General features: G+C 37.1%; 1 protein-coding gene across 2 annotated transcripts in view; it reads left to right on the top strand.

Annotated features, from left to right (window-relative positions):
* The first annotated feature begins 7,454 nt into the window (after positions 1 to 7,454).
* TENM2 (teneurin transmembrane protein 2) overlaps positions 7,455 to 18,453 on the top strand; it is a 1,090,181-nt gene continuing 1,079,182 nt past the window's right edge. Inside the window, exon 1 of one of the 2 annotated variants that reach the window (XM_065554888.1) lies at positions 7,455 to 7,641. The gene's annotated coding sequence lies outside the window, so the exon portion shown is untranslated. The remainder of the gene's footprint in view (positions 7,642 to 18,453) is intronic. The other variant, XM_065554886.1, reaches the window with a different exon arrangement.

Raw genomic sequence — 18,453 nt, 5'->3', positions numbered from 1 at the left:
CTGTGGGTCTTTTATCGCACCCTAAGAGTTTACTCTGAAACCAGTGTGCTTGAAGAAGCTCCAGGAGAAGTGAGCTTATTCTTCCTTTCTGACATTTTGATACATGTGGATCCTAGTGCTTGCTTTTCCACCATACCACTTTATAAAACATCATATAGAGCTGGAACTGATATCAACAAAAATGACAAGATGGCTGGAGTTCAACAGGTAGGTCATACTGCAATTATGCAGTCAGCAGGACCAAGAAAAAGCTTCTTTTAAAAAATGATTGCTCTCCCCAGATTCTATTGACTCCTCTAATATAAACAAATGCTTAAAAATATTATTCCAAAAAGATTTTTGTTATACATTTTCCAGGTGGTTTGATCTTAATTTTTTTTTAATTATTTTGCACCCCCTTCTAAACCTCCAATATTGGATATTGGATGTGAGGGATCAGCAATCTGATCCATTATGTCAGGAGATGGGATATTAGGTTTGCTGGGACAATGGTCTGATCTGCTGTGACAAGAAACAAGATACTAATCTAGATGGACCAGTCACCTTACAGGCAAATATGATAGCAAACGTACTGTGAACAGATCGGACATTAATAGGATTTTAGAATGTGAAATTTCAACATTTGGATCAGTTGCAGAAGGATTTTATTAATTATTATTAACATATGTTGCTATGACAAAGAGCCTGATTTTGGAAAAAGCAAAAATGAGAAAAATAAGTTAATTATCTGACAATTGCAGACTTGCCTGACAGAAAAGAAGTTGCCTTCCATTTCAGTGCACAAAGTAGAGATTGAGAAGATTATTGGGCCACATTCTCTCTTCACATCACATTCAAGACCCCCCCCCAGTTCCGTGGGTGTTGAATATGTGTGTTTGAGGGCATAATTTGGTCAGTTCATAGATCTGCATGAGTCAGAGAATATAAAATAGTAGGATGTAACAAATTACAAGGTACAAATGTTGCACCTTCTCAATTTCCCCTTTCTCTCCCTATTTCTGAAGTAAAAAAGTTATAAACTAAAACAACACCCCTGCCTTCTATTTGATTGCTGAGTAAAGGTTAGTGACTTCACTGCTTATTCTGGGAAAGGGAAAAAATGTTAAAGTACATCTTCCTGGGGAGTAATTATGAGTAAAGACATAGCTAAAATTTTTGTTTCCACAGTGTCTTACCACCTGGTTTCTGTGTAAGTGACCTTGGGATTCTAAGGTATTCACTCAATGGTAGTTTGCCACTTGAAGTTAAAAATTATTTGCCTTCCTGCCATGGGTCTGGCAGTTTTCTTCTACTTGTATAGCAATTGTTCCACTCTGACATTTATGGTACAATTGTGCTTCCATCCAGATTCCACTGTTTGCTATTTATTTGCATTTTATCATATTTATTTTAACACACAGTCTTCCATACTCATTTACAAATTCCCTGAAATTAGCTAAGAGTCATAGTCATAATTTTTCAGCACAAATTGGACATTTACAAGTTGCTGAAAGGCTGTGCTGGCTATGGGAAAAGATGTAATCTAAGCACTAATCTTATGAGCATCCATCTGAATAACTACCTTCCATAGACAATGGAAATACCCAGTCTGTAGGATTTCTGAGTAGGCTTTTAGATCCAGATTATCCATTGAATTCTGGCCCCTTTTCACTGCCACACTGGTGAAAAAGAACCAGAAAATAGCCAGATCTTGGTGTGTTCTCCATTGGCTCCTGCCAGTGTGCCTGTTCCCATGCTCAGCCTTGGTATCAGGGGTAGGGAAGATGCATGGATGGAATGTTCCACACACCATGTATGCTCTGCTGATGCATGATTCCTTGTTCTAACCCATGCCAGGGCTTAAACAGTACAGATGTATCCTGAGAACCTGGGACCAAAAATTGGCTCTCTGATAGACCCCTACCTTTGCAGTGGGCAGAAGCTCAGCAAACAAACATTCTAGGCCTTAAAGTGTTTATATATGAAATATTTATAGACATATTTAGTAGAGCTTTTCACTTTTCAGTAGTTATTTCAAATCTATCTAAGGTTAGCAATGACCAAAAGTTGCTCTCATATGATGGTCAATATTATGTGGTGGCCAATATGAAATGAGTTTGATGCTTGCAGTCCAAGTCTCAGTTGATAAGGGTCCATATCACACAAACCACCATGATAGGTAATAACCATTATTTGTGGCAGTGTTAGGAAACAGGCAAAGAATTGAATAGGCAGAGAGAATGAACCTGCTTCTAGCCTTGGATGCTATCCTTCCCTGACCCCAAGAAAATTGGGACAAGTTACACTAATCAGTGCACAGAGCATGCAGTCTCGATTGCTGAAACCACAATGATAACACACTAATGCAGACATTTTACTAGCTGTACAGTATTTGGTTCATATATAAAGATGAAAAGACAAGACATTGCTGATCGCCTACGAATTTTTTATCCTGTTTAAAATAAATCACAGACACTTTTCTTCAAACAATGTGGAGAATTAACCTGATAGAAGAAGGAGAAAGTTTTACAGCCACTTATTAACCAAGGCACATAGCCTGGCTTGTGTGTTTTGGAAAAGCTTCAGACATACTGGCAAAAGATCAAGGCTTACATGGAAGCTTAATATAATTTGCCATTTTTATGTTGGATTCTGCTTCATGACTAGTGAGAAGAAGTCACTGATTGCTGCTTTAAAGGAAAGTAATAGTCATTCCCCATAAAGCACATATTAACAGTAAGATGCAGAAAATATTGGAATTCAGATTGGATGCCACTATGTAAGAATGGTTGAATAACATAACAAATGTTTGCATGAATAAGAATTACTTATCAGTCTTTTAAATAAAGGCAGTCTATTCTGTGTAACTTAAAATAGAGCTTTTTTACAACAAAATTGGAGTTGTGTTAGTTAAAGTGTTTTCTAGGAGTAGACAATGAGATAAGAGGAAAACCTTTTGAGTTTAAGCCCATCTGAAGATGGAATATAAAAAGAGTGTACAAAGAGAAGAAATATTTGAGAATCAGCATAGAGGACATTGAAAAAGATCTGAGGAAACAGCAGTAAAAGGGAGTTTGAAGACTTATGAGACTGAATGCACCATTCGTCTCAAGAATTTATCATCATTTTCAACACTCTCTCTATTAAAAAGTCTGTGCAATGCAAAGTATTTAGAATCATTTTCCCTCTGGAATTTTCTGAGATTTGGTGCTTCAAGCACCAAATACAGCTCCCTTATAGTGTTTGATATAAATTCACACTAACAGTGCTCAGTAGAATTTTCCGCAAATTAGTATCCTCTTCCGCACCTTGCAAAGGTTCACCAGGAATAAAATTAATGGTTGACAATGCAGTGGCCATTTTAAGAAATTATTGAATGGCTTGTACAGCTCCCTGCAAATCACCATTTTGCAGTTTCTCCCTAAGAACAATATATGTATCAATTTCCATATCACCCTCTGGTGAAACCACATATCTTGCTATGATTTAAACTGGTCCAAATGATGCTTTCATCATAAAGACAGTGAGATGTGTTGTGTCTATCCCACAATGCGGTGGAGGCAGTGGTTTACATAAGAACACACATAAGAACAGCCATACTGGGTCATACCAGTCGTCCATCTAGTCCAATATCCTGCCTTCCAACATTGGCCAATGTCAGGTGCTACAGAGGGAATGAACAGAACAGCAATCATTGAGTTATCCACCCATGTCATCCACTCCCAGCTTCTGGCAGTCAGAGGCCAGGGACATCGATAGCATGGAGTTACATCACTGACCATCTTGGCTATTGATAAACCTCTCCTCCATGAATTTATCTAATTCTTTTTTGAACTCTGTTATAGTTTTGGCCTTCACAACATTCCCTGGAAATGGGTTCCACATTACTGGAACCCATAACTGTGTATTGTGTGAAGAATTACTTACTTTTGTTTGTTTGTTTGTTTGTTTTAAACCTACTGCCTGTTGTTTGTCAATTATTGCTTTTTCTATAGAGCAGTAGCAAAAACAGTTGTCAGAGACCCATGGGAAAAAAAAACATTTTTTTTGTAAACCTTTGGAGACCCTGTAGATTATGTTAGCTGAGGAATATTGGTACAGCTCTTAATTTTGTGGCCCCTGTGTATATTTGCCTATTGTGCCATTTGTTGGAAAAATACTTTAATTTTCATTTTTACAACAGAAATACAGCTGAACATTTTAAGTAAACTGTTATATAAAACAAAAGACTTAGGGATGCCATAGATTTTTTATAAAGCAATTCTCTTTTGTATCATAGGCTTATAATTTTTCTCAATCATTGTAGCTTGGATAATTGAGTATAGCATGCCCACCAATGGCACTGTATACTTTTCATCATAGACAAGACTATGTTTATCTTCTTTCTGTCTTCCATGTATCATTTTGAAAACTGACCCCTTGCTGCCTTTTTTCACTGGGAGACAATCATTGAACCATGAGGAAAAGAATGAGTCTTGTGTCTATATGACATATAAACAAATATATACATGCATAAAATAATCTTTAGAAGTCCTTTCTTTAGGACAAGTAATTGCTCACATTCTCAAAATGGTGTGATAGGGTAATCCAAAATAGTAATTACTAGCTTAAATTGAAATTGGTCTTGAGAATTTTATTTGGTATTTATGGCTGCTTTTATAAATGTTTACTGCATTATTGTTAGTGGATGCAATGGGTAGTTGGTGCTGTTAGTTAATAAGCCTATTTTTAGGGAGAAAGGCATGCTATATTTATAGCCAGGCTCATGTGCTCAGTATGGTTATTTATGGAATGCATGCTATTATTATATTTGGAAAATTGATACACAGCCTTTTTTAAGATACGGTACGTATTTGTTAGTAATCAAAGAAATACTGGGGTCATATCCTCAACTGGTATAAATCAGTGTGGGCCTGCTGAAGTCCTAGCATTGTGCCTAAGGAATTAACCTTTCCTCTGTTTCTCTTAAGTTTTCTCTAAAAATCCAACTAATTTGGCTTTATAAACCTGCTTGGGTTAGAGGTGTAGGTGATTTTTAGGAGGGAAGTGGTGGCAGTACTGTGCCAATGGATGGAATGTTCCTGTGTTTCTAAGGTTCCCAATTTACTAAAAAAAACCCATCGGTCTGACTTTTGCAAACACACTGGCCAACCTCCAAAACTACCTTGTTTTGGATGAACTTAAGAGACTGTATTTTCTTCATTTTTCAGAGTTTTGCACTCTGTTTAGATGCCTAAAATTCTTGTTACAATATTCCAGGCTGTCAGCCAATACTACCAGTAGAAAAGAAAAATCCCAGAAGTGAGGATCACAAATATTGTCCCATGGTACTATGAGCCAACTATGGGGAAAATCTGCATTAACAATGTGAACACAGAATACTTCCCACTTACCACAATTACCAGGCACCTTTACACAATGGCAATGGTCTTGACTAACTTTATAGCAGACCAAATGGCTCTTACACTCCTAACCATCTAAGATATACAGTACATACAGGAGGCATGCAGAACAAATGTATGCTTCCTAGCCACCTACGTCAAAATAAGTTGGTTGTTCTGAGTCTCTGTTGCTAGAATAAAAAGTTATCTCTGGCTTTTAGGTGTAATTGAATCAAGCAGCATTCAGGTTGATTAGATGAGTAAAATCTATGGATGTGTCTACTTGGAAATAGCAGGCTAAAACACCAGCATAACACAACTAGCTTAACGGAGGGGAAAAATCTTCAGCTGGTATATTTCATAAAGTCTGAGTCATCAAATGAGGAAACCTTATTCATAAGCTTTCAGCCACATGGGGTTCTAAGGCATTTATGGTTACTAGTTTCCTTATTAGTAAATTCATTTTTAAATGAGCAGCTTTAACTGTATATTCAAAAGAGTACATATCCTTAAGTTCATATCTGAGTTGTATATCCCTCTCCATAGTGCATTCAGTCATTTCAATTCACATATATAATATAAACCCATAAATAATATTCTACATAGTGGTATAAGCAGATATGAAGCACCCATACTTGTTTATTATTATTTTTAAGGCCTGTACATTTAGGGCCTGATTTTTAAACATGCTAGTGAGGCCAATGTGTGTGCAAAATATGAACACAATTACTGTAACAGTATGTGTAAACCACAATACTTAAATGTTCAAATATATAATTATCTAATTTGCATGCACAGTCACAGTAATTGACAGTGCAAATTAGGTGTACAAATGTGCATGCTAGTTTTGTATCTGCCATTTAAAAAAAATGTTAAAAATCAGATAGTCTGGCTTTAAGAAGAGAAAAGTGTAATTCTTCTTTCTGAATCAGATATTCCAATTTGGCTCATATGAAGGTTCAGCGGAAAACTCGTGAAGCCCTTTAGTTCTTGTGCAAAATGTCACAAACTGAATTGTTTTTGCAAAAATCTTTAATCAAAATTACAACCCTAGACATTCACCTTTATAAAAGAAAGAAGGCTATATTTTAGCTGTAGATCATTACTGAAAACTATTATAGTTTGGGGATTGCTGTATTTATAAGGGCAAATATTGAACAACGTCTCCATCTTTACAGTTTCCAGAATTTCTTAACAAAGAGAAGCTAATTTCCTATAGCCAGTTAAGCTTTGCTACTAAGAAACAGCTCTATGTGGCATCCATTAAGCCTGTGCAACAGGTGAAGAGGGAAAGAAGGAAAACAGTCAAGAAGCCACCTATTAATAGATGTAGGTGGGTGGGAAGGGGGAGAGGCAGAGCAAAAACAGCAGCTGCAAGAGCAGCTGCACTTTCTGCCAGATCCAGAGTTTCACCAGACCCATCAGTATTTCCCATTATGTATACATTATTAATACATTCATTATTTTTAATTAATAATGTATATATAAGGGAATACTGGTGGATCTGATGAAAACTCTGGAACTGGTGCCCACTTAATATATACACACACTTCTTTCCTACTGGTAGCAGTATTCCCCATTATAGGCACAGAAAATCTCTCTCAAGTCAGTAAAAAAAAAAAAAAAACCTTCTAAACTGGGTTAACACTGAAAGCATGATCACTGTAATTGCTTTAATCCTGCAGAATGTTGCTTTCTATTTGCTGTGTGGTGTTTTCCTATAAATAAATGAATAAAGAATAATTCTAAATAAGAAAAGTGAAAAATTTGGAAGGCTGGTTGATTTCTGTTCTGTTTCTTCCCCACAACAAAAACTACAAATTAATTTTGTTTCCTTTTTCCAGTTCCTTGCCAGTGCTCGACCAACACCTGAGGGATCCTGAACAAACCTCAGAGTAAGTAATTAACATTCAAAGCCTCAGCATTCAGACACCTTTTACACTTTCTCTTGCTTCCAACTAGCAAAAAAAAATTCCAAACAAGCTTTTAATTAACAGGTGAGTTTAATTGATATGTAGGTTGTCTCTGAACAGAAAGGACCTTAGTGAGGAGGAGGGGAAAAGTCCATCATACTCACTCACAGTTGAAGACCATTAATTCATTTGCACCTGGATGTTTTGAAGGAATCAATTTACTGTAGTGAAGAAAGGAGGCAGAAAATCAAAAGGTTGGAAAGCAGCAGAGAAGGAAGAACTCTGCTATTATTGAGTATGCTTATCAGAGTGATTTTTAACTTTTACTAAGTACCCCAGTAATGCTTTCTTCAGGACAGAAATACCATGTAAGTAATTATTGCATTCATGGGATATACTTGGTAGAACTCATATATTTCTAGGGCACCTTATAGGATTGGGCATATTGTTTGCTGACTAAATGTTGTCAGCCTTTTAGCTACCCATTTCAAAATAGGTAGATAATGAAAATATCTAACCTATGCTTGTATCTACAAAGGATTCTTGAGAAATTGATGACCCAGCCTACAAGGCACCCAAAAATAATGTGTAAATACTAAACAACTGAGCATATGAGAGAGAAAGATTTTCAAGTAAGCATAGGTGTACACCATTTGATCAGATGAAAATATCATTGTGAATAATGGGATGACTGTTCTGTGACTGGGCCCCCAGGTGCAATTTTGGATCTGCAAAATATCTGGGTGTACAGGGTTGTTTATTTGTTTAAATGTGGAAACAAATGGGGGACTAAAATTTCAGAAAAGATAAAATGTTAGTACATTATTTCTCATCAAAGGTAGTAACTTGCATGCATTATGTGAAAGAAAGAGCAGCATCATAATATGTACAGGAATGAAAACTTCTTAAACGTGGAAAGTTGCTGTGTTTTTGAATAGGGTGTCCTCCCTTCCTATTCATTTCATGGTAACATTGAGTATTTGTGGGATTTATTTAGTTCTGTTTTTTAACTGTTGGCTTCAGAAAGTAGTCTAAAGAACCATGAACGCTGGTAACAAATTTAATCATATGTGTAAGTAGCCAAATATTTACAGAGACTGGACCATATTATCAAGATGTTTGTTCATTGCTGGCATGCATCCTGCTTAAGCATTTTAATGCTATGGGCTCTCTTTGTATGCTAGAAATAAAATCTGCACCCGGTTTGTCATATGCAGTATGACAAACATTCCGGTAAATAGCTTGTGTGTGATTGTGTGAAGGAGACATCTTTCTCCTTCCTTCTATGCCACCTGTGCCATCCTTACTCCTGTTGCTGAGTGCTTATTGCCATATGTAGTCCCACTGAATTTACTCATGTGTAGATCTATTAAGTGGTCACCCAGTTAAGAGTTGCACTTACTTTAAGAGATTATTCTAATTGGTCTATGCAAACCCATGCATGAATATTTAGAAATTCTTATTTTGGTATTAAAACAGCATAGCTTGTCTCCAAGAGCATTTAATTTATCTTTTAAAAATAAGTGGACTTTCTCAAACAGTGATGTCCCCATTTATCTTCCCTGAAAGATAATATTTCACAATCAGGTGCACCTATCATAATAAACCATTAACATGACTCCAGCCTTTCAATGTATTTTTAGAATTTCATATTTCACCAAGTGTTGTTATATATAATTCATGGTGGTGGGATATGATGGGATACGACATTTATCTCATTTGTGAAGAAAGGCCAAATAACTCACAGCTGCGTATCTTCGAATAAATTATAATCATCCTCACTCACCAGCTTTTATTTTCTTATTTCTCTTCACTTTAATTTATGTTCTATGAAATATTAATTCTCTTTTGAGAAACTTGAGTGGTAGAACTGCAAATGTCTACATCCTTATCACAGCACAAGGAAGTTCCAGGTTTTTATGCTTATAATTAAGCTAGGTGTGTGTTTAAAAAGAGAATTCATACTGGACATGAAAATCTGAATAGGGGAAACAGTAGCCCTGAGAGTAGTAGGATAAACTGATAGTACAGAATTTTTGCTGAAAGGTATCCTCTCTTTCCAGATATTTAAGCCTATAGTATGGGCTTTATCCCTTTTTCTACACAGGCACATAAAGTCGTCTCTCTGTTTCAGAACTCAGCAGATCCCCTTTTTCTCTCTTTGGGCCAGTCGCTAGCGGGTGACATCTCTCACATAACATGTTTCTAATTTTGGTTCTGTTGATGTTTCTAGATAATGATTTTCCCAGAGCACAGAGTGATAATGAACCCAGTTATTAATTTAATGCAAGGTCCTTAGTATGGGATGTAGTGCTCTCCCGTGGAGAGAGCATTTAACTGTAACTTAAGGAGAGCCAGATTTTATTACTGGCTCTGCCATTGTCATGCTGTGTGCCACTGTGCAGTCAGTGCCTCTCTGTGCCTCAGTTCCCACTTCTGTAAAATGGGGATAATACCACCTCCATTGTAAAACACTGGAGATTTACTGATGGGAAAATGCTATATAAGAGCTAGATATTATAATTATTTATGAAATCCTATTGAAAGTATTTTCAAAAGCACCCAGAAACCTCTTTATTAGGCACGTACCTACATCTTTCTCACTGAGGTTCTGAATGTACTAGGCATGCTCCATGCCACAGTGTGTGTGCTGGATCTGTGTCCTTTCCCTTTTGTCCTGGGCTGAGTAGAAAGAACTGGGCCCACTGTTGGTATGGATTGTCGATATTGTCTCCCTATGAGATATCTCTCTTCAAGAAAGCTATTCTGTGGCCTCTACTTATGAAACCATATTTGTCAGTGAAGATGCTGCCATGTATTCACCTGGATTCATCCTTGGGGGAACATCATTAAGAAGGTAGTGGCAATTCAATTTCCCATTATTTCTGTCTTTCACATTCACTTTAAAATTCCATCCTTTCTTGGCTGTATTGGATGATGAGATATCACCCTCCTTAGGTACAATTGAACATGACATTTTATAGGGATATCTACAGTCATTACTTGGTGTATTCAGTTAAGTATTCTGTTGATTTTTGCTTGACAGGTCCCAAATGTAGGTTTAGGCCTGTTGCCTTCCTGCCCAACAGCTATTTATCAAACCTCCTGCTCAGCGTGTGTATGAGGCCGCTTGGAGAGTTAGTGAGGAAACATGGACTGCTGCTAATGATAAGTTCTGCATTTCCATTATATAAAATTTAGCTGGTGCAGTGAAACAAACAACCTATTGGACTAGTTTCTCATCCCCATTAGAGCTGCTTTATGACACTACGGTGGTGCAAACCTTAAAAGGGGTCTACAAGCTGGTCAGAGATTACCCTGTGCTGGAGCAGTTCCAGAGGCTCATTGGCAGCTGCCATATTTATTCTTTCTTTATTTAGATATTAAAAAGATATCTGTGCAGAGGTTCCAGCTGCCTGGCATTTAATTAATATTACATATAACAGTGTTAAAAACCAGACATTCAAACAGGAAAAAATAATTCAACTCAACCAAGCAGCTCCTTTCCACTGCCCAACATTCTGGTAACATACACTCAGCCCTCTCCAAAAGCCCTGCTAAACAGATGGTGTTTGTGCCCAGACGGTCCTTGAATTCAAAGAAGGGGAAGAGTTTCCAGAGTCATGGGATCTTCACAGAGAAGGCCCTGCCGGCAACCCAGACTCTCTTTTATAATGAGGGAGATCTAGCTCAAGGGCCCCTGATGATCCCAGCTGTGGCAGTATATCATGGAGCATTCCTGAAGATGATCTAAATTGCTTTTGGGATTGACCCAAGGATCAGGGGTGAAAAGGCTTAAAGGCACCTTTGTGTCCTCTTCCCTTGAACTGGCCATCAAAATCCTACCCCAAAGGTCTGTCTCAATAGCTTTGTAAAATTGCAGAATGGCAGAAGGCAAGATGGCTAAAGCTTAATCCAGATAATCCATAGTGATATTGGTGGATTGGGGGTCAGCAACTGGAGGACTTGGCAGGGGTAATGCTGGCAATCTGGACAACTTCTTATCTTTCAGAGTTTTTCATTCTTATTTTGATTAATTACAAAATATCTGTTTTGTCAAACAAATATTTTAAGTATTTTAAATCCATTTAAATAAAAGGATTTCACTGTATATTGAACAGTGATCACTGCTGTACATTGAGAGACAAATTAATGAATCAGACATTACGGTACTATCCACTGGGGCTCATTTAAAAGCAAATGTCTGTAATGTCTGATTCATTAATTTGTCTCTCAATATAGAGTAGCAATCATCATCATCAATGTGCACCATCATGAAATAGTCTTAAAATAAGCAGTTTTCAACTTTATCATAGGGTGAGTCATACTTTAATAGAGATTCTCACAGACCCCCTACCCCTATCATTTGTCATTGCATTATATCGCTGCAGCCTCTATAGCAATTGCTTTCATGGAAGAGTCATATTTAATATACGATGATTGTATATGACACATTAGTTAATCATAACATCAAACAATAAATTAACAATAAACTAAAATCATTGGCTACATAGTTGTCTTGTAATGCAGTTTAGCATCTGGAAAGAAGGAAAGCTGGCATCAGATGATCAGCTAACGCTCTAAGGGCCACCAGCAGTTGATATTTAGTAGTTAAACTAAAAATGTAAATGGTGAGGGAAAGAGGAGGAAGACATTGTCCAAATGTTGAAGCAGGATGAACAAAAAGGAAATTCTTATAGATGCTTATTCTTCAGGAGATTTTAGTAATTTTGAGGTGCAATGATTAAATGTCCAAAGAGCAGGAGATAAAACAATAGTATTAATGTTACTACTTAGATGAGATAGAAGTGAATCTACTAAATGTCAATCTTTACTGAGATCCTGTACAATTTTTACGTAGCCCTGTATACCAGTGGCATCAGTCTATCGGCTTTTTTGCAACCTCTTCCTATGGCAATCTTGTTTTCCTTATATATGCTCATTTCTTTTGTCATTTAGCATGATTAATGATCATTGATATTAGTGTGGAAGTGGGGGGTGGGGAGGAGAGGCATATCGTTCCATTGTACCTTAATGGTTGTATGTATAAAGACCATCATATTAAAAGACCACTGTAAAGGGTCTATCTAAATGCAAAAATCTGGACTGAGCAGGAAAGAAAAATGTTGCCTGAGTAATGTTAGGGTTTATAACCACAGTTGTAGGAATATGTGTATGTTATGACTAGTCCATAAATGTAGTGATGAGGAGGATGATCAGTAAAGAGCCCATATATGTGTGCTTTATAGTCAATCCACACACTGTTTTCTGAGAGACGTGAAAGGTATTTTGCACATGGGAAACCTGAGACATAAGAGTTATGTGACTTATCCACAGATACATAGTGAATGAGTGGCAGAAGCAGGATGAGAATTCTTGAGTTCTTGGTTCCTATTCCAATGCTTGGATCAGGACATGCTATCCACGCTGCCATTTTAATATTGTTTCTATTCCATATTTACTACAATTCAGTTTTAACTTGGATGAATGTAGTGATAACAAAGAGTACCTTTCAGCAGAGTTGGACACTGCAGCCTACTGTTTATCCATAGAACAGCACTAGAGCAAACCTCCCCACACCACCCTTCCAATATGCCTCATTGCTGTTCTGCAGGAACCACTTCTAGCTGTGAAAAAGTAGTTTCTCTTGTTGGGCCTCTCTTCTGAGGTGTCAAATATTGCCAGGGCTGTTGTTTTGGGATGTGATCAGGTAACTTGTATGAAGCCATAGGTGAAATTTTATATGCAATTAAAAGACAAGGCCCCTGCCCTGTGGAGATCACAATCTAAATTCAGTGCACAACGAAATAAACATGTATAATGAGCGTGTATCATGCAAATCACTGAACATCATCACATAGCATCATTCAGTCTCTATCAGCCTTAATTACATTTGAGCAGTACATTGCTTTAGACAGGTACTCCATGAGTGTCATGAATGAAGATTTTCTTTACTAGTGCCTACTCTCCTAACCAATCAAGATGTGGCAAATTGTTTTGAGGTAAAATTTTCAAAACCTTCACTTAGGAGCCTAACTAAATCCCATGTAAAACCAATTTCAATTTTCATTTACCATTGCGAGTCAGTAGGACTTAGGCTTCTAAGTGAAAGGCATTCCCTTAGTGCTGTGCTAGTTTTTAAACTCTACATTTTTTTTTATTTGGTTGGTTGGATTTTATTTTTGTTTGATTTTATTTTTCCTCTCACAGAGTTCCTCTGTGGCTGCCATTCAGTTTCTGAAATACTTACTGCCACTTCGACTTCATAGTCCAGTTAGCCATTTGTGGCCATTGCCCTGTCAGCAATGACTGAGGCATTACAATTCTCCTTTGTATGTCGTATGTCATGGAAAAAAACATGTTTAAGATCTTATCAGGATGATAAAACATTTTGAAATTTCTGTGCATGTCATCCAGTCTGAGTAGGTCCTCTTACAGAGCAGAAAAAAATAGCACATTACTATGCTTTCACTACCAGCCAGATGAAGATCTGCTGAAGTCAGTGGCAAAAATCCCATTGACTTTAGAGGTGCAGGATCTGGACCCAAGTTTGCAGTGTGTTTTCTTCCTTTTTCAGTTTTTAATACAAATTGTTATATTACTTGACTGTCCTTGTGTAGAACTAAATAATTCTTGCTCCTCTTTTAGCTTTATCATTTTTAGTCCTAGAATCAATGCAGCAATTTATTGCCTATTCTGTGGTTTATTTTTGCATTACGTTTTCTCTTACCCTCTGTGATGAGAACTACTGTAGGCCTAGGACACACTGATTTTCATGGCTCCTTTTAGAAAGGGAACTGTGTGGATGAGCAAGGGAACAGCAAGAAAAAGATTTGGGCAATTTAGTAGCGGAGGCTGAGCCGTCCAACCTAGAGGGGAGCTGCAAATTTATGTTAAGGATATATAATAGTGGAGGAGTGACATAGAGGGAGGAGGGAGTGAAGAGGTCGGCCAAAAAAAGGAATTGTAGAGCTGATTAAGGATAGTTGACTGTTATAGGATTAAAACATTTCTCCTCTTTGATCACTAAACTGATACCAGTGTGCTACTTCAATGGAGTGTTAGGATCAAAGGGTTAAAAAATATAATCTGAGGACACAGATGGGGTTGATCTGGTGATTAGTTATGACTATTTTGTGTCTCTCTTTCCCTTTTCTGTCTTACTTTATATATATATATATATATATATATATATATAAATAAAGTAAGTATTATTCAGTTCCATGCATTAGATCTTCTCTAGTCTTTGAAGTCCTACCTTGCATGCTATTTTTTCTTCAAAAACATTTTTTGCTTATCTGGAGATTCGCAGCTTTGTTGCTGCTCTTATGTTGATGAAGCATTTTCTCAGGGATGTGTTTATTTTCATTCATATGCCATTGTGGTCCTATTGCCTCTGTTCTGAATGTTGTTCCAGTTCTTAGCAGCCTCTTTTCATCATTGCTTTTAGCATGTCCAATCCTCATAATCAGTCTTTTTGGAAAGTTTAATTCCTCAATTCTTCAACTGATGGTATCAGAGCTATTTATGTTACTAGGCACAGCCAAAGAATTATAACCTGTGTGCTCTGTTCCACTTCATGCACATGTTTATTAATAAGTTAGTAATGTTGTAAGAAGTTGCACCAGCCATTCCCTGATGTTGTGTACAAAAAATACAGTATAGTAACTTAAAAAATGTTTAAGAAATAAGCTTTCTACTTATGAACTTTTACTCCCTATTCATAGCAGGTTATTTTAGCGAGCTAACAGAGATTGTTAAACAAGTTACTACTTACTTGTTTGGGTTATTTTCAGATTTTGTAGAAGTCTTATAAATGGCAAAGTGCTACAGCTAAATGGTTGAACTAGATATTTTACAGGTCACTGGAGATTTTAACATTTCTAAAGATTCTGTTCAATGAAAACCCATTCCTAAACTTCTGCTCTTATTTGTTCTTTTTTTTTATTGTTGGTTTTTAAAAAAACTTTTGAAAAAGTTAATGTCATTGTTCCCAAGCCCACCATCTAATATTCAAGAACCTTTTGGCTCTTTCCTTAAGTTTTCATTTTATTGTTTGAGCATCACAAAGCTCTGAAAGCAACAAAGAAAATGAAGGTTACAAAAGAGATTTAAAGATTCTGCAAAACAGCTTGCAAACCATTTAAAAAAAAACTTTACTAGTAAACTTTAAGTATTGTACAGATAATGAAGTTAAGTAGTTCAAAATAAAAATGAGTCATTGGCATTTATTTTAACAAGCATACTGAGCTTGGATTGCTGATGACTTGGGAAAGGGTTTAACACAACTAAAGTCTTGTGAGGAAGCCCAAACAGTAGAAAATGGAACAGTTGTGTTATCAGCACTCATTTTTAAGAGTAACCAAAAGTCCTGTGCTATACTTAAGTACTTTACAAAATGGACTGAGAGGTTTGCTTGTAGTTCAGGTACAATTGCAGGAATCTATAATTCATTTAGGGAGTCTCTCCCAGAGCTAAACAATGAAAGAAGCTAGTGACATCTGGAATCTATTGAGAAGTAACTATTTTGTATTTTAATCAACGTGTCACAAATACCATAAATTAACCCAGATGACCCTTCTGATAACTGACTATTCAAAAAATATTTCACTCATAGCACTTGTCATCAGTAAATCTAAAGCATTTCACAGAGAGAAGTAAAATATCATCTCACTTTTACAAATGAGGAAATTGATTCACAAAGAGTTGAGGTGACTGACCCAAGATCATCCAGCAGGCCAGCGGCAGAGCCCGGAATCAAACCTAGGTCTCCTGAGTGATTTCTCTATTCTGTAGAATACACTGCATCCCAAAGAGATGGGCAGTGCTATTCTGATCATATAGCATACAAAGTTAGGCAGAAATATTTTATCACATCTTACAGAAGGCTACTCTGGACAAGATCACAGAGTCAGTATTGGCAATAAGAATTGCCACTCTGTCCATGGAAAGCATTGACAACCAACATTGTTGGACATGCTGGCTTGTGAAGTAATTAGAAAACTTAAGCAGATAAAGAGGACACTTGTGAAGTAAAGACCACCATGAAATTCTTAAAGCTTCAAAACTGGTAGCATCCTCCTATGCTATATTTAGTCTACTCCATATACCACACTTAGGAGAAAAGGCAGGAGGTTTCCCTGTGGCCTTCACCAAAGCAAATACTACACTCTCAGGACTGAGGATAATAGTAGGGTCAGGTTCATTTTGTGCCTAATGCTCCTTGAAGGCTGAGTTCTGCCCTCAGTAGGAACCATGTTTGCATGATAGCAAGCAGAAATTGACTCTCTGTACCATAATATAATTGTCACCTGCCAAGACTCATTGCAAGGATGACCTTGTATCCACCATTGTTTTTGTGATTTTATTATTGTATTTTCCTTTCTTTAAAGTACTGCATAAGGGGTTAATCAAAAACAATACCATCCGACACTTCCCCTTGCATGAAAATTTCATTTAAATACTTCTCTAGAACTAACTTGGGGAATTATAGTTTAGAAGATGAAAGATATTACATGGGGGAAACCTCTCAGACATCTTAGTTAGTTAACTGGTCTTTGTTCAGATCAGAGTTCCCATCTGTTGTGTTATATGACGCATGACTAAACAAATTTGGTCTTTAATCCATAAAACACACCGTCAACCTTGTCTGTCTCTTTTGGTGTCATTGCTTGTTTGACTATGACTACAGTTGTGAAAAATTGAATAAAAACAGGTCTCTTGCTTATATTTGGTTTGCATTTTTGTAGATGTTTTATTCTATTTCCATATATACATTTTCTGAGAACTAGTCTTTAAAATTACTTTTTAACTTATCTTCATGACTCTAGACTTTGAAGTAATACTTCAGTGACAGCTGAACTGAGACATTTAACAGCTTCCTGAACAGACCTCTCTGTATTCTGTACCATACTAAAGAACTCCTTTGCTCTTGAAAATTTTATCATGTAGGAGGCTATTAAAGTTACGAGGATAGGCTGAAGCATGAATAAATTCTGAGATTTACTGATGATGTCATTATACTGGTCAATAAAATACATAGAAGCAAGAACTTTTCATGCCACTAGGATCAGCTAACCAAATCAGGATACACGAGCAATTAACTCTTTAATTAAGATGAATGGGTGACATTAGCCCTCCTTAAACCCTGCTCGTCAGCATTTACAAACAGAAAAAGACTGATGTCTCCTTCCCAATAAATGTACCTTTTATTTTTCATTTGTTGACAGCACTCATTCTTTCCACTTTGAAAACAAATTCACTGGAAAACACTGCCGACCACAGAGATATTAACAGCTCCATTCAATGAATGCGATTTCTCATTGATTAAAGGTATCATGATTTTAATATATTCTCTAGCCAACCTGCATTCAATTTTTGTTGTTTTTTTTTAATTGAGAAAAATACAGTCTTGCTCTGCCCAAATGCAAAAAACTCATTCAATGTGATACTTTTGAGGCCATTGTTATATGCAGTGTTTGTTGTAGCCATGTCAGTCCCAGGATATTAGAGCGACAAGATGTAAGATGGTTGAGGTTATATCTTTTATTGGCCCAACTTCTGTTGATGAGAGAGAGAGAGAGACGATTTTGAGCTTACTCAGAGCTCTCCCTCAGGTCTGGGAAACTTATTCAGGCCAGGTGTACACTATAGATTTACGTACCCCTGAGCAACGTAGTTATACCAATCTAACTCCAGTGTCAACATAGCACGGTCTATGGGAGAGCTTCTCCCATCAACATAGCTACCGCCTCTGAGGGGATGTCTACACTATAAAGTTATGTCAACCTAATTTACGTCAACGTACAGCCACCACAATAAATAAAATGCTTTTGCAGGTCCACACGACACTCTTTGTGTTGGCGGTGCATGTTCTCACCAGGAGCGCTTGCACCAATCTAAGGGCTTGTCTACAGTGAGACGTTGTCAACAAAACGTTTGTCTTTCACGGGTACTTAAAGTCCCCGAACGAAAGACACAAGTTTTGCTGACGCAAGTGGCAGTGTGAACGCAGCTTTGTCGGCAGGAGTGCTCTCCTGCCGATAAACCTAACACTGCTCGCAGAACTGGAAGTAATTTGTCAGCCAAAGTGCTGACAAAATACCAACCGAGTGTTCACACACGCTGACTTTTAGTGATAAGGTTGTGTCGACACAGCCTTGTCGCTAAAAGCTGCCTAG

Source organism: Chrysemys picta, chromosome 8, assembly GCF_011386835.1.
Source record: "Chrysemys picta bellii isolate R12L10 chromosome 8, ASM1138683v2, whole genome shotgun sequence".
Classification (NCBI taxonomy): Eukaryota; Metazoa; Chordata; order Testudines; family Emydidae; genus Chrysemys; species Chrysemys picta.
Note: the sequence above shows the minus strand (reverse complement) of the source record. Positions and strands in the feature narration are given on the sequence as shown.